This window comes from Antechinus flavipes, chromosome 1 (assembly GCF_016432865.1).
Source record: "Antechinus flavipes isolate AdamAnt ecotype Samford, QLD, Australia chromosome 1, AdamAnt_v2, whole genome shotgun sequence".
NCBI classification, from domain to species: domain Eukaryota; kingdom Metazoa; phylum Chordata; class Mammalia; order Dasyuromorphia; family Dasyuridae; genus Antechinus; species Antechinus flavipes.
The window spans coordinates 338,783,752-338,799,960 of record NC_067398.1 but is presented as its reverse complement, the minus strand read 5'-3'; positions in this window follow the sequence as shown (position 1 = coordinate 338,799,960).

Below are 16,209 nucleotides of genomic sequence, written 5' to 3'. Positions count from 1 at the left end.
TATACCAGTATCAACAAAGTACTAAATATTTGAGAAAACAAGATTAGAAATGATAATTATAATTACATAGTAAAACCTGATACACAACTGACAGAACAATCTGCTACATGTTGAAAATTTTATTGCATAACAGAACACATATAAACATATTATATCTTGCCCTCTTATTCAATATATAAGTTGGGAATTCATTCAGCATGTAAAAACAAACTAAATAGTGACTTTCTACTATTTCCACCCAATCTCATCCAAACCACCTTTTTGACTACTCATATTGTATGATTTGTATAAAAATTCATCTACCATTCAAGGGTGGATGATAAAAAAAATTACCATTTATATTTTTTAATTCGTCCAAAAAAATTCATATAAAACACCAATAAATTGCCATATGTTCATCTTTGTAATTCTTTTAATTCAAGGCATTTAAAGTCAACTAATAATATTCCTATGTAGGTATGTAATGTATTTTTTCCTGAGAAACTAAATGTTAAATAAATTATACAATCCCGTAGTTTTTTAGGAGTGACCATGAGAAGTAACTCCATTTTATAGAAGAGAAAATACAAGAGCATCAAAAAATGTGAGTCAATGAAGGCCATTCAGAGTTAAGACTAAAAACATAAAAGGTTCTTATTTCTATCAAGTACTCTGTTCTATATTATATTTGAGAATTCTCTAATATCACTAATATCAGAAACTCAGGGACTATCTAAGGGTTCCAAGCCATATCTGAGTAATAAACTCCTCAGTAATGTAACCAACTAGTGGCCATTCATTCTTGGCTTATAGTCTTCTGGTGAGGAGGAAAAGTACTATATCCTCAGGCAGTAATTCGATATTTGTATAAGAATTTAACTGACTCTGGACAGCTTGTATTGCAGGGATTTATTTAGATTAGAATGTCATGGAATGCTCCATTCTGTGTTTCCAAGGGATATTTTGATTTCCACTTTTCTGGAGGCTAGAAGATGCCAGTGATACATCCTTTCCCTCCCTCAACCCCATCTCTGTCTCTCTCTCTCCTCTCCCTCCCTCACTCCCTTCCTTTGTTTTCAAAGCTAGTAGTACATCTATTACAATCAGATACTTGCATTTTAGGAATATGCTTTTTTGGGGGTTCAGGATAAGTTACTTTTTCCTGGTAACTGAGGATGGGAAGTAGTCCCATTTCAGAGTGAAAAGATAATGGTAGACACTCATGGGTAGCAAACAAAAACTTATCAAAGTAAGAAATACAATTGTAAGGTGGGATTGAAGGAGAAGGAGGGAAAGTTTTACAGATTAGATGAGGCAATAGAATTTAAGAGATACAGGAAGTTCTCTGGCTTGTTGAATGAGATGAAAGCTCAGCTAAGAAAAGAACAGTGTTGCCTGGGAAATACGTGTTTACTCTTTGGGGTTGCAGGCACTGGAAATCAAGGAATGTAGTGGTGGGTTCAGATTTCCCTATGTGCTTTGAGCGCCGGAAAGATTGCCTATATATTATTCAAAATTCAGACTTTGCCTCTCCCTGTCACCTCTTAGGTTTTATCAATTTGAAATGTTTCTCTCTCTCTCTCTATGTGTGTGTATATATATATATATATGCATCATAATGTGTGTGTATATATATGTGGATATGTTTGCTACCCCCCCCATTTCCCCCTCTATCATAAAAGCTCTTCCTTGCCTGTGTCTCTTATGTGAGAAAAATTTCCCCATTCTACCTCTCCTTTTTTCTCCCAGTGTATATCCTTTCTCACCCACCCATTCAATTTCTTTGAGATCATCCCAACATAACTAACTCACATCCATGCTCTTTGTGTATATAGATTTCGTCCAACTGATCCAATAATGATAAGGTTACTAAGGGATTACATGCATCATCTTCTCGCATATAAATGTAAATGGTTTGATTTTATTGAGTCTCTTATTAATTTTGTCTTTCATGTTTACTTTCTTTAGTACTTTTCTTGAGTCTTGTGGTTGAATGTAAAATTTTTTATTCAATTCTCGTAGTCAGGAATGCTTGAAAATCTTCTATTTTGTTAAATGTTCATTCCTCACCCTTCATCCCCTTCATTCCCCAAGGATCATACTCAGTTTTGCCAGGTAAGTTACTCTTAGTTATTATCTTAGTTCCTTTGCCTTCCAGAATGTAATATTCCAAGTTTATTGTTTCTTTAATGTGGAATCTACTAAATCTTGTGTGATCCTGACTATAGCTTTATAATCTTTGAATAAATTCTGGCTACTTTTAATATTTTCTCCTTAACATGGGAACTCAGGAATTTGGCTATAATATTCCTGAGGGTTTTTATTTTAGGATCTCTTTGAAGAGGTGATTTGTAGATTCTTTCAATTTCTGTTTTATCCTCTGAATTTAAGATATCCACATCTTTATAATTTTTTGGAACATTATGTTTAGGCTCCTTTTTTGATCAATGGCTTTCAAATAGTCCAATCATTCTTAGATTATTTTTCCTCATCTGTTTTCTGTATCTGTTGTTTTTCACTGAGCTGTATCACATTTTCTACTTTTTCCCTTCCTATTCTTTTGACTTTGTTTTATCATTTCTTCTTGGAGTCATTAGCTTCCACCTGCCCAATTTTAATTTTTAAGGAAGTATTATTTTCTTCAGAGAACTTTTGTATCTCATTCTCTATTTGGCCAATTCTGCTTTTTATGAAGTTTTATATTCAGTGAATTTTTGTACCTCTTTTCCCATTTGACCAATTCTGTTTTTTAAGATATTATTTTTTTTAGTATTTTTGTGCCTCTTTTACCAAACTGTTAATTCTCTTTTGTAATTTCCTTGTATCACTCATTTCTTTCCACAATTTTTCCTCTACAACTTTTATTTCTTTCTTTAATCTTTCCAGGAATTCTTGTTGAGCTTGGGATCTTGGCCTGTTTAAGCCAAAGCCCCTCCCTTCCTCCCTCCTGCCTTCTCTCCTGCTTCCCTTCTTCCTGTCTTTCTCTCTCCTATCCTCCCTACTCCCTCCCCCGCTTCTCCCCTCCTACTCTCTTCCTCCTCCCATCCTCCCTCTCTCCCTTCTCCTTTCCTCCTTTTTTCCCTCTCTCCCTTCTTTTCTCCTTCCTCCTTCCTCCCTCCCTCCCTTCTTTCCAAAAAATTGTTCCAAAAACAATTTTTTGACATTTGTTTATAAAACTTTGAGTTCCAAATTCTCTTCCTTCCTCCTTCCCTACTTCCCTTCACTGAGAAGGCAAGCAATTTGATATAGGTTGTACATGGACGGTCATGCAAAATATTTCTATAATCATGTTGTAAAAGAAAACAAAAACAAAAAACCCTCAAGAAAAATGTAGAAAATAAAAAAAAATCCATGCTTTGATTTAGATACTATCAGTCCTTTCTCTGGGGATAAATATAATTTTATATTCCTTCAGGATTGCTAGGACTGTTGTGTTGCAAAAATAGCTATGTCATTCACAATCTTAACAATTTTGCTGCTACTTTGGACACAATACATTTCACTTTGCATCTAGGTTTTTTTCTGAGAATATCCTGCTAATTGTTTCTTATAGTACAATACTATTCCATCATAATCACATATAGCACTTTGTTCATCCATTCTCCAATTGATGGGCATTTCTTCAATTTCCAGTTTTTTGCCCTCAGAGAATAGCTACTATAAATATTTTTGTACATTTATGTGCTTTTCCTTTTTTTTAACCATCTCTTTTGGTATGTAGATATAATAATGGTATTGCTAATAGTGGTATTGTTTTTATAGTCCTTTGGGTGTAATTCCAAATTGTTCTACAGAAGGGTTGAATCAGTCCACAAATCCATCAACAATGCATTAATGTTCCATTTTTCCTATTTCCCCTCTACAATTTGTAATTTTCTTTTTCTGTTACATTAGCTAATCTAATAAGCATGAGGTACTACCTCAGAAATATTTTATTTACATTTCTCCAATCAGTAATGAGTTAGAGCACTTTAAAATATTGCTATTTGAAAGCTGTGTATCTTTTTGATCATTTATCAATTGGGAAATGGCTCTTATTTTTTATAATTTTGACCTAATTTTCTCTGTGTTTGAGAAAAGAGGGCTTTGTCAGAGAAACTTTCTTCAAAATGTTTTTACAGTTACTTTTGCTAACTTTATTTCCTCCATCCTATTCTCTTCCCTCCCCTGTTTATTCTATCCTCTCTCTTTTCATTCTGTCCCTCCTCAAAATTATTTTTCTTGTGACTACCTCCCCCCGCCCCCCCAATCTGCTCTCCTTTCTATCATGGACCTTCCCATATAAGAATAGAACTGTTTAACCTTATAAAATCCTTTATGTTTTCCCTTTCCTGTTTACCTTTTTATGCTTCTCTTGGGTCTTGTATTTGAAAGACAAATTTTCTATTCAGCTCTGATCTTTTCATCAAAATGCTTGAAAGTCCTCATTGAATGACCATTTCTTTCCCTGAAGGATTATACTTTGTTTTGATGAATAGATGATTCTTGGTTGTAATCCTAACTCTTTTACCCTCTGGAATAGCATTTTCTAAACTCTCCAGTCCCTTAATGTAAAAGTTGCTAAATCTTGTGTTATCTTGACTTTGACTGCATGATACTTGAATTGTTTCTTTCTGGCTGCTTGCAATATTTTCTCCTTGATCTGGGAGCTCTAGAATTTGGCTATACTATTCTTGGGAATTTTCATTTGGGAATTTCATGAGGTGATTGGTAGATTCTTTCAATTTCTATTTTGCCATCTAGTTCTAGAATATCCAAGCACTTTTTCTTGATAATTTCATGAAAGATGATGTCTAGACTGTTTTTTTGTTTGTTTGTTTAGATTATGGCTTTCAGATAGTTCAATAATTTAAAAATTATCTTTCCTGGATTTATTTTCCAAGTCACACATTTTTTCCAATGAGATATTTCACATTGGCTTTTGTTTGTTTGTTTGTTTTTTATTCTTTTAGTTTTATTTGTTTCTTGATTTGTCATAAAGTCATTAGCTTCTATTTGCTCAATTCTAATTTTTAAGGAATTATTTTTCTCAGTGAACTTCTAAAAGTAGCTTTTTTCCCCCACTTTCTCCCTTATAAGGAATTTTTTTTCTTCAGTGATTTTTTTTTTTTTTTTTATCTCTCTTAACATTTGGGCAGTTCTACTTTTTAAGTATTTTTCTCCTTATTGACTTTTTGTGTCTTTTTTTTTTTTTTAACCATCTGACCTCATCTGTTTTTTTAAGATGTTATTTTTTTCAGTATTTTTTCTGTCTCCTTTACTAAGCTGTTGACTTATCTTTAATGATTTTCTTGCATCACATTCATTTTTTCTCTCCCTAATTTTTTCTCTACCTCTCCTATTTAATTTTCAAATCCTTTTTGAGCTCTTCTGTGACCTGAGACCAATTCATATTTTTCTTGGAGACTTTGGACATAGGAGCTTTGACTTTGTTATCTTCTGAGGTGGGTTTTTTTTTATTGTTATAGCTTTTTATTGACAGAATATATGCATGGATAATTTTTTACATTGTCACTTGCAACCACTTCTGTTCCCAGCTTTTCCCTTACTTTCCTCCACCTCCTCCCCTAGATGGCAGGCAGTCTCATGCATGTTAAACATGTTAAGGTATATCTTAAAAAACAATATATGTATACATATTTGTACAGTTCTCTTGTTGCACAAGAAAAATCGGGTTCAGAAAGGTAAAAATAATCTGGGAAGAAAAACAAAAATTCAAGCACTCCATATTCATTTCCCAGTGTTCTTTCTCTGGGTGTAGCTGGTTCTGTTCATCATTGATCAATTGGAACTTAATTGGATCTTTTCATTGCCGAAGAAATCCACTTCCATAAGAATTGATCCTCATATAATATTGTTGTTAAAGTGTGTAATGATCTCCTGGTTCTGTTCATTTCACTTAGCATCAGGTCATGTAAGTCTCTCCAAGCCTCTTTGTATTCATCCTGCTGGTCATTTCTTACAGAACAATAATATTCCATAACATTCATATACTACAATTTACCCAGCAATTTTTCAATTGGTGGGCATCCATTCAATTTCCAGTTTCTAGACAGTATGAAAAGGGCTGCCACAAACATTTTTGCACATATAGGTCCCTTTCCCTTCTTTAAGATCTCTTAGGAATATAAGCCCAGTAGTAACATTGCTGGATCAAAGGCTATGCATAGTTTGATAACTTTTTGAGCATAATTCCAAATTACTCTCCAGAATGGTTGGATCCGTATAGGTGTCTTTTGATTCTCCTTGTTACCGTGTTTCCCCGATAATAAGACACTGTCTTTTTTTTGGACAGAGAAAAACACCAGAGGGCTTATTTTCAGGGGAGGGCTTATTTTAATGAACATTGACAGCAATTTTAATAAACAGGTAAATTTGAACAAAAAAAAGTACCTTTATTCAATGATGATCATGTCATCTTCTTCAACAACATCGTCATAAGTGTCCATACCCTGAATTCTGTCCAAGGATGTCTTGCGCCTCTATTTCCTTCAGAAGAAGTGGCCCCAATCTGTCATGTCCAGCAATAAAGCTCTCTTTAAATGAACATGTCTTTTCTAGGTAACCTGCTCGTAGTGCCTTGGCGGCACAGCTGTCAGTAATTTTATCCCATGACTTCTTCACCCAAATCACGACTTCTTGCAGACAGGGCTTCACAAAGTTTCCACGCTGATTTCTTTCCATTCTATCTTCAATGTAGTCATTGACTTCCATGCGCAAATGGTCCTTGAATGGCTTGTTTATTGTAATGTCAAGGGTCTGGAGATAGGCAGTCATTCCTGCAGGAATCATTACTTGATTTATTCTCTCTGCAAGGAAGTTCTTCATTTCTTTAGTGCGGTGAATGCTGGCTGAGTTCTTCTTTTATCCTCCATCATGCCCCCTCACTCCCACTTACATACCGGGTTTTTATGTTGTCCTGCCTCAGCTCTTCTCCGCCGCACTGCTCTCAATGGCGCCAGCAAGCAAATCACTGGGGAAGAACAGGATGCTTTGATCCAGCAGTGTTACTACTGGGCTTATACCCCAAAGAAATACTAAAGAAGGGAAAGGGACTTGTATGTGCCAAAATGTTTGTGGCAGCCCTGTTTGTAGTGGCTAGAAGCTGGAAAATGAATGGATGCCCATCAATTGGAGAATGGTTGAGTAAATTGTGGTATATGAATGTTATGGAATATTATTGTTCTGTAAGGAATGACCAGCAGGATGAATACAGAGAGGACTGGTGAGACTTACATGAACTGATGCTGAGTGAAATGAGCAGAACCAGGAGATCATTATATACCTCAACAACGATACTGTATGAGGATGTATTCTGATGGAAGTGGATCTCTTCGATAAAGAGAGCTAATTCAGTTTCAATAGATCAAAGATGGACAGAAGCAGCTACACCCAAAGAAAGAACACTGAGAAATGAATATAAACTGCTTGCATTTTGTTTTTCTTCCGGGTTATTTATACCTTCTGAATTCAATTCTCCCTGTGCAACAAGAAAACTGTTCGGTTCTGTACACATATATTGTATCTAGGATATACTGTAACCTATTTAACATGTAAAGGACTGCTTGCCATCTGGGGGAGGGGGTGGAGGGAAGGAGGGGAAAAATTGGAACAGAAGTGAATGCAAGGGATAATGCTGTAAAAAATTACCCTGGTATGGGTTCTATCAATAAAAAGTTATTTTTTTTTTTTTTAAATTTTTTATTTAATAATTACATTATATTGACACTCATTTCTGTTCCGATTTTTTTTCCCCTCCCTCCCTCCACCCCCTCCCCTAGATGGCAAGCAGTCCTTTATATGTTGGATATGTTGCAGTATATCCTAGATACAATATATGTTTGCAGAACCGAACAGTTCTCTTGTTGCGTAGGGAGAATTGGATTCAGAAGGTATAAATAATCCGGAAGAAAAACAAAAATGCAGATAGTTCACATTCGTTTCCCAGTGTTCTTTCTTTGGTGTAGCTGCTTTTGTCCGTCATTTATCAATTGAAACTCAGGTCTCTTTGTCAAAGAAATCCACTTCCATCAAAATATGTCCTCATACAATATCGTTGTCGAAGTGTATAATGATCTCCTGGTTCTGCTCATTTCACTTAGCATCAGTTCATGAAGGTCTCTCCAAGCCTCTCTGTATTCATCCTGCTGGTCATTTCTTACAGAACAATAATATTCCATAACATTCATATACCACAATTTACCCAGCCATTCTCCAATTGATGGGCATCCATTCATTTTCCAGTTTCTAGCCACTACAAACAGGGCTGCTACAAACATTTTGGCACATACAGGTCCCTTTCCCTTCTTTAGTATTTCTTTGGGATATAAGCCCAATAGAAACACTGCTGGATCAAAGGATATGCACATTTTGATAATTTTTTGGGCATAATTCCAGATTGCTCTCCAGAATGGTTGGATTCGTTCACAACTCCACCAACAATGCATTAGTGTCCCAGTTTTCCCGCATCCCCTCCAACATTCATCATTATTTTTTCCTGTCATCTTAGCCAATCTGACAGGTGTGTAGTGGTATCTCAGAGTTGTCTTAATTTGCATTTCTCTGATCAATAATGATTTGGAACACTCTTTCATATGAGTGGTAATAGTTTCAATCTCATCCTCTGAAAATTGTCTGTTCATATCCTTTGACCATTTATCAATTGGAGAATGGCTTGATTTCTTATAAATTTGAGTCAGTTCTCTATATATTTTGGAAATGAGGTCTTTATCAGAACCTTTAACTGTGAAAATGTTTTCCCAGTTTGTTGCTTCCCTTCTAATCTTGTTTGCATTAGTTTTATTTGTACATAGGCTTTTTAATTTGATGTAATCGAAATTTTCTATTCTGTGATCAGTAATGGTCTCTAGTTCATCTTTGGTCACAAATTTCTTTCTCCTCCACAAGTCTGAGAGATAAACTATTCTATGTTCCTCTAATTTATTTATAGTCTCGTTCTTTATGCCTAGGTCATAGACCCATTTTGATCTTATCTTGGTATATGGTGTTAAGTGTGGGTCCATGCCTAATTTCTGCCATACTAATTTCCAATTATCCCAGCAGTTTTTATCAAATATTGAATTCTTTTCCCAGAAGTTAGGGGCTTTGGGTTTGTCAAACACTAGATTGCTATAATTGACTATTCTGTCTTGTGAGCCTAGCCTTTTCCACTGATCCACTAATCTATTTCTTAGCCAATACCAAATGGTTTTGGTGACTGCTGCTTTATAATATAATTTTAGATCAGGTACAGCTAGGCCACCTTCATTTGATTTTTTTTTCATTAGTTCCCTTGAAATTCTCGACTTTTTATTGTTCCATATGAATTTTGTTATTATTTTTTCTAGATCAATAAAATATTTTCTTGGAAGTCTGATTGGTATAGCACTAAATAAATAGATTAGTTTAGGGAGTATTGTCATCTTTATTATGTTCGCTCGGCCAATCCAAGAGCACTTAATATTTTTCCAATTATTTAAGTCTGACTTTATTTGTGTGGAGACTTTTTTATAATTTTGCTCATATAATTCCTGACTTTCCTTTGGTAGATAGATTCCCAAATATTTTATGGTATCAACAGTTATTCTGAATGGAATTTCTCTTTGTATCTCTTGCTGTTGGGTTTTGTTGGTGATGTATAAAAATGCTGAGGATTTATGGGGATTTATTTTGTAGCCAGCTACTTTGCTAAAATTATGAATTATTTCCAATAGCTTTTTGGTAGAATCTCTGGGGTTCTCTAGGTATACCATCATATCATCTGCAAAGAGTGATAGTTTGGTTTCCTCATTGCCTACTCTAATTCCTTTTATATCTTTCTCGACTCTTATTGCCGAGGCTAGTGTTTCTAATACGATATTAAATAATAATGGTGATAGTGGGCAACCTTGCTTCACTCCAGATCTTACTGGGAAAGGTTCCAGTTTTTCCCCATTGCATATGATGCTTACTGATGGTTTTAAATATATGCTCCTGACTATTTTAAGGAAAAGTCCATTTATTCCTATGCTCTCAAGTGTTTTTATTAGGAATGGATGTTGGATTTTATCAAATGCTTTTTCTGCATCTATTGAGATGATCATGTGGTTTTTGTTTGTTTGGTTATTGATATAGTCAATTATGCTAATAGTTTTCCTAATATTGAACCAGCCCTGCATTCCTGGTATAAATCCTACTTGGTCATAGTGTATTATCCTGGTGACAATTTTCTGTAATCTTTTTGCTAATATTTTATTTAAGATTTTAGCATCAATATTCATTAGGGAGATTGGTCTATAATTTTCTTTCTCTGTTTTCAGCCTACCTGGTTTAGGTATCAGTACCATATCTGTGTCATAAAAGGAGTTTGGTAGGACTCCTTCAATCCCTATTTTTTCAAATAGTTTATATAACATTGGAGTTAATTGTTCTTTAAATGTTTGGTAGAATTCACATGTAAATCCATCTGGTCCTGGGGATTTTTTCTTAGGGAGTTGATTGATAGTTTGTTCTATTTCTTTTTCTGAGATGGGACTGTTTAGGATATTTACTTCTTCCTCTGTTAGTTTGGGCAAGCTGTATTTTTGGAGGTATTTTTCTATTTCATTTAAGTTGTCGAATTTATTGGCATAAAGTTGGGCAAAGTAACTCCTAATTATTGCTCTAATTTCCTCTTCGTTAGTGGTGAGTTCTCCCTTTTCATTTTTAAGACTAACAATTTGATTTTCCTCTTTCCTTTTTTTAATCAGATTTACTAAGGGTTTGTCTATTTTGTTGGTTTTTTCATAGAACCAACTCTTAGTTTTATTAATCAATTCAATAGTTTTTTTTACTTTCAATTTTATTGATCTCACCTTTTACTTTTAGAATTTCAAGTTTAGTGTTTGACTGGGGGTTTTTAATTTGTTCCTTTTCTAGCATTTTTAATTGCAAACCCAATTCATTGACCTTCTCTTTCTCTATTTTATACAAATAGGCCTCTAGAGATATGAAATTTCCCCTTATTACCGCTTTGGCTGCATCCCATACATTTTGGTATGATGTCTCATTATTATCGTTTTCTTGGGTGAAGTTATTAATTATGTCTATGATTTGCTGTTTTACCCAATCATTCTTTAGTATGAGATTATTTAGTTTCCAATTATTTTTTGGTCTACTTCCCCTGCTTTTTTGTTGAATGTAATTTTCATTGCATCGTGGTCTGAAAAGGATGCATTTACTATTTCTGCCTTACTACATTTGAGTTTGAGGTTTTTATGTCCTAATATATGGTCAATTTTTGTATAGGTTCCATGAACTGCTGAAAAGAAAGTGTATTCCTTTCTGTCTCCATTACATTTTCTCCAGAGATCTATCATATCTAGCTTTTCTAGTATTCTGTTTACCTCTTTGACTTCTTTCTTATTTATTTTCTGGTTTGATTTATCTAATTCTGAGAGTGCAAGGTTAAGATCTCCCACTATTATAGTTTTACTGTCTATTTCTTCTTGCAGCTCTCTTAGTTTCTCTTTTAAGAATTTAGATGCTACCCCACTTGGTGCATATATGTTTAATATAGATAGTGCTTCATTATCCATGCTACCCTTTAGCAAGATATAGTGTCCTTCCTTATCTCTTTTAATTAGGTCAATTTTTGCTTTAGCTTGATCTGAGATCAGGATGGCTACCCCTGCTTTTTTGACTTCACCTGAAGCATAGTAGATTTTGCTCCAACCTTTTACCTTTAACCTGCATGTATCTCCCCGCTTCAGGTGTGTTTCCTGTAAACAACATATTGTAGGATTCTGGCTTTTAATCCATTCTGCTAACCGCTTCCTCTTTATGGGGGAGTTTACCCCGTTCACATTTATGGTTAGAATGACCAATTCTGTATTACTTGCCATCTTGTTAACCCCGGTTTATGCTTTCCTCCCTTCTTTCCCCTTTCCCCCCTTCCAAGTATTAAGCTTGTGAGCACCCCTTGCTTCTCACAGCCCTCCCTTTTTAGTGTCCCTCCCCCCGCCTTAGAGTTCCTCCCCCTATCTTACCCCTTTCCCTCCCAGTTCCCGTATTCCCTTCCGCTTAGCTTATTCCTTCCCTTTCCACTTTTCCCTTCTCACTTTTCAATGAGATGGGAGAAGTTTCACCATAGATTGAATATGTCTTAAGATTTTTCACTTAAAGCCAATTCTGAAGGCAGTAAGATACCCACTATATTCATCCCCCTCCATTCTTTCTCTCAGATATAATAGGTTTCCTATGCCTCTTCATGAGATGTACTACCCCCACTTTACCCTTTTTCTGGTACAATGTCCTTTCCACATCAATTTCTAGAACAAGGTATACATGTATTCTTTATACATCTATATAGTCAAAATATAGTTCCCAAGATTAATCTTTACCTTTTTAGATTTCTCTTGAGTTCTATATTTGTAGATCAAACTTTTTGTTAAGTTCTGGTTTTTTCATCAGAAATAGATGAAATTCGCTTACTTCGTTGAATGTCCATCTTCTTCCCTGGAAAAAGATGCTCATTCTCGCTGGGTAAGTTATTTTTGGTTGCATACCAAGTTCCTTAGCCTTTCGGAATATCATATTCCAGGCCCTTCGATCTTTTAATGTGGATGCTGCCAGATCCTGGGTGATCCTTATTGTGGCTCCTTGATACTTGAATTGGGTTTTTCTAGCCGCTTGCAATATTTTTTCTTTCATCTGAGGGTTCTGGCATTTGGCCACTATATTCCTTGGTGTTTTGATTTTAGGATCCCTTTCAGTGGGTGATCGATGAATCCTTTCAATGTTTATTTTTTCCTCTGTTCCTATGACTTCTGGGCAGTTCTCTTTGATAATTTCCTGGAAGACAGTGTCCAGGCTCTTTTTTTCATCATGTTTTTCTGGGAGTCCAATGATTCTCAGATTGTCTCTCCTGGATCTGTTTTCCAGGTCTGTTGTCTTTCCAGAAGATATTTCACATTTTTCTCCATTGTTTGATTTTTTTGGATTTGCTTGACTGATTCTTCTTGTCTCCTCGAGTCATTCAATTCCACTTGTTCAATTCTGATTTTCAGTGAAGTATTCTCTTCACTCACTTTTTTAAAATCTTTTCTAATTGTCCAATTGAGTTCTTTTGTTCTGTGGAATTTTTTTCCATTTCGCCAATTTTGTTTTCCAGTTCACTAATCCTATTTTTCAAGGATTTTACTTCTTTATCCACTCTCTCTTTAACTGACTTCTCCAGGCTCTTTTGCCAAGCCTCCCTCTCCTTTTCCCAAGCTTCCTTCTCCTTTTGCCAAGCCTCACTCTGCTTTCCCCATTTTTCTTCTAGCTCCCTTGTGAGAGCCTTTTTAATCACTTCTATGAGGTTCATCTGTGCTGAGGAACAGACGATCTCCTCCTTTGGGGAATCACCTGGGGACTGCCTGTTTTTAGTCTCCTCAGGATTTAGAGTCTGCTCTCTATCTGTGTAGAAGCTGTCTAGGGTTAAAGTCCTCTTCAGCTTCTTGCTCATTCTGTCTATTAATCAGAGACAAACTACCAAAGAAAAACAGAAAAAACTGGAGTCTTTCTTTGGGGGGGGGGGGGCTGGGTGTGTTATCGAGCTTCCTCTACAGACTGCAGGTGGCAGCAGTGAGGCACTAGCAGGACTGTGCTGCGCCTGCGCTCTGAGATCCCAAAGCGTGCTGAGTCACTGAGGGGGGGGAAGGGGGGGGGCGGCCAGGTCCCGGGAGACTCCAGCTGTTTGGGGTTGTGTTCTTCAGCCCCGGTGTTTTTAGCTTCTCTGCTGGGCTGTTGACTTGCTGCAGGTTCCAAACCTGTAGCGAAGCTCTCCCCGCAGAGACAGCTGCGATCACTCCCCATCCCCTCTCCAGTCTGCTCCCGTGCTCTCACTGCCGCTGCCCTCAGCCTGCGCCCGATCTAAAACCGCCCCAGCCCTCCAGTAAAGACAGACCTTTCTTGGCGGATCTCAAGGATGGCTTCTCTTGGTAACTATTTGTGGGTTTTTTTCAGTCAAGCATTGATTCAGAGGCTTGTAATGAAGTGGATAGTGAGAGAAAGCGCGGAGCTTATGCAACTGTGAGCCTCCTCTCCGCCATCTTAACCGGAAGTCCAATAAAAAGTTATTAAAAAAAAAAAGGAAGAACAGGATGATGCACTCACTGCTGCAGCTCTAATTGGATGCAGCTCGGAGTGCAGCGTGCGTTTTATGGGGTAGGGTGGGGAGGTGAGGGGGGTGGGGGAAGTGGGGGGGGTGGGGATGGTGCATACAGAGGGTACCATAATGTAGCGTGTAGTGCAGGGGATCACCTTCACTACAATAGCAATCTCAATAGGGCTTATTTTCAGGGGAGGGCTTATTTTAGAGGACTCTTACACAGTAAGGGGAGGGCTTATTTTCAAGATAGGTCTTATTATCGGGGAAACATGGTACTATAGGAGCTTTCTATGTCAGAATTTTTTTCTCATTTTTCAAACTTATTACACTGTACCTTGGTACTCATGGTTATTTGGTTTCAAAAGGTCCAGTAGTGGCAAAAATGACAAACACCAAACATATTTTTCCCATAAGGAGTAGATCTCCATCCAGAGCCTAATCATCCTTTTCTGCCCAGTTCCTCAAAGGGGAAACTATGGAGCCAGTTCACTTTCTGAGAGGAACCTTGGTTCCTTTTACTTTCCCTCTACCCAACATTGTTCATACTTGAGTCAGAAGCTATGATCCTTTTCCCTTCTCCATCCAAGGCTCTGGGTTATCAGTAATCTTGAGTCCTCAACCACTACTGCCTGCAACTGAGCTCCTGCCACTGCTGCTCTAGCCACCTCCACTCCTCCTGTGCTCTTGTTGTGTCTTCTCTTGATTGCACACTGGCTACTCTGTGTCCCTTCTGGTACTACTGTTTTGAGAGCTGGGAGATTATATGCTTCAACCACATCATTTTTGCAGGAGTGCTCCATAATCTACCCACTGATATGCACAAGCTCATCAATCAAGTCATTTTCATCTATTCAGAGACACCAGAGACAGAGACAGGGGAATAGAAGAGACCTAATTAATTGAAGTCTATCAGACTCAGCAGATACATTTCTGTAGATTTTTTCCATCTTGGCCAAAAACTTGTTCTTATATTGCAAACTGTCAATTAGAAATCCAAAACCTATTCTCAGAATACTTCTTAACTAATGTTTACTTCCTAAAATTGCCTTTGTTCTCTGAAGCTCTTGCTTTTTTTGATCATCACCAGTGATGAAAATGTCACTTGTGATTCTCAAAGTCTTTAGTTTCTGCCTTGGATTTGATAATCTTGAGCAGTGTTTTCTTGGAGTTATTTGGTGATGCAGGGAATGAATGCTGGACTCAGAAAGACCTGAGTTCAAATATGGCCTCAGCTATCTGTATGATCCTGGGAAATTTAGTGAATCTCTGACTCCCTCAGTTTTCTTATCTAAAAAATTGTGATAATAACAGCACCCAAGAGTAATAAGGATTTTGCTCTGCAAATCTTAAAATAAGATAATTGATAGTTGCTGTTATTATTATTAATTGCAGTATCTTTGATATTTGCAGAAGTCACCAAAAATATTATAGTAATCCAGTTTTTGACCAATATGAGGAGGTTATTTTATGCTAAAATATATCCTCAGTTGACATTAAACTTTTAAAATCAAGTTGTTCTGCAGAAAAGTTGGCACAAATGAGAGAGGAATGAGGTACTTGCTTCTAAAGGATAGGTAGAGCAGGAGATTGTATTTTTATTTTCAGATGAAAAATAGCTTCTTCTGTAACCCTTATCAAGGTATCACCACCAACTACTACTACTCTTTTCTTCCATGGATTCTTATTCGATGACATTTTACCTTGTGGCACAAGTCAATCTGTCTTGTGATTCTTTGGAAGACAAGTAGCTGCTGTGTCTTCTTCAGAAGAATATGTCACATTCTTCCACCCTTTTGTGACACAGATTATTATTCTACGTTGCTTCTTGAAATCATTTTTCCTTTTTTTGCTTTTTATAGAGAATTCCTTCTGTTTTTTTTTAAAGAACACTTCATTCTCCCTGATAACTTAGAACATAGAGGTTGTCTTTGATCTCTTCTAACTTCTTTTCCAATAGAGAAATCAGTATTTGAGTGGTAACAATAACTTGAGGAAGACAAAGGTGTTCTGCCAGCCACTGAAAAAGTTTCTTCTGTTTTACTTACTTTCAGGAAGCATACTTCTCACTCCCTGGTCATTCTTGCCAGTAGCGCTTGTGATTGGGTTTTCTGGGAAACCAT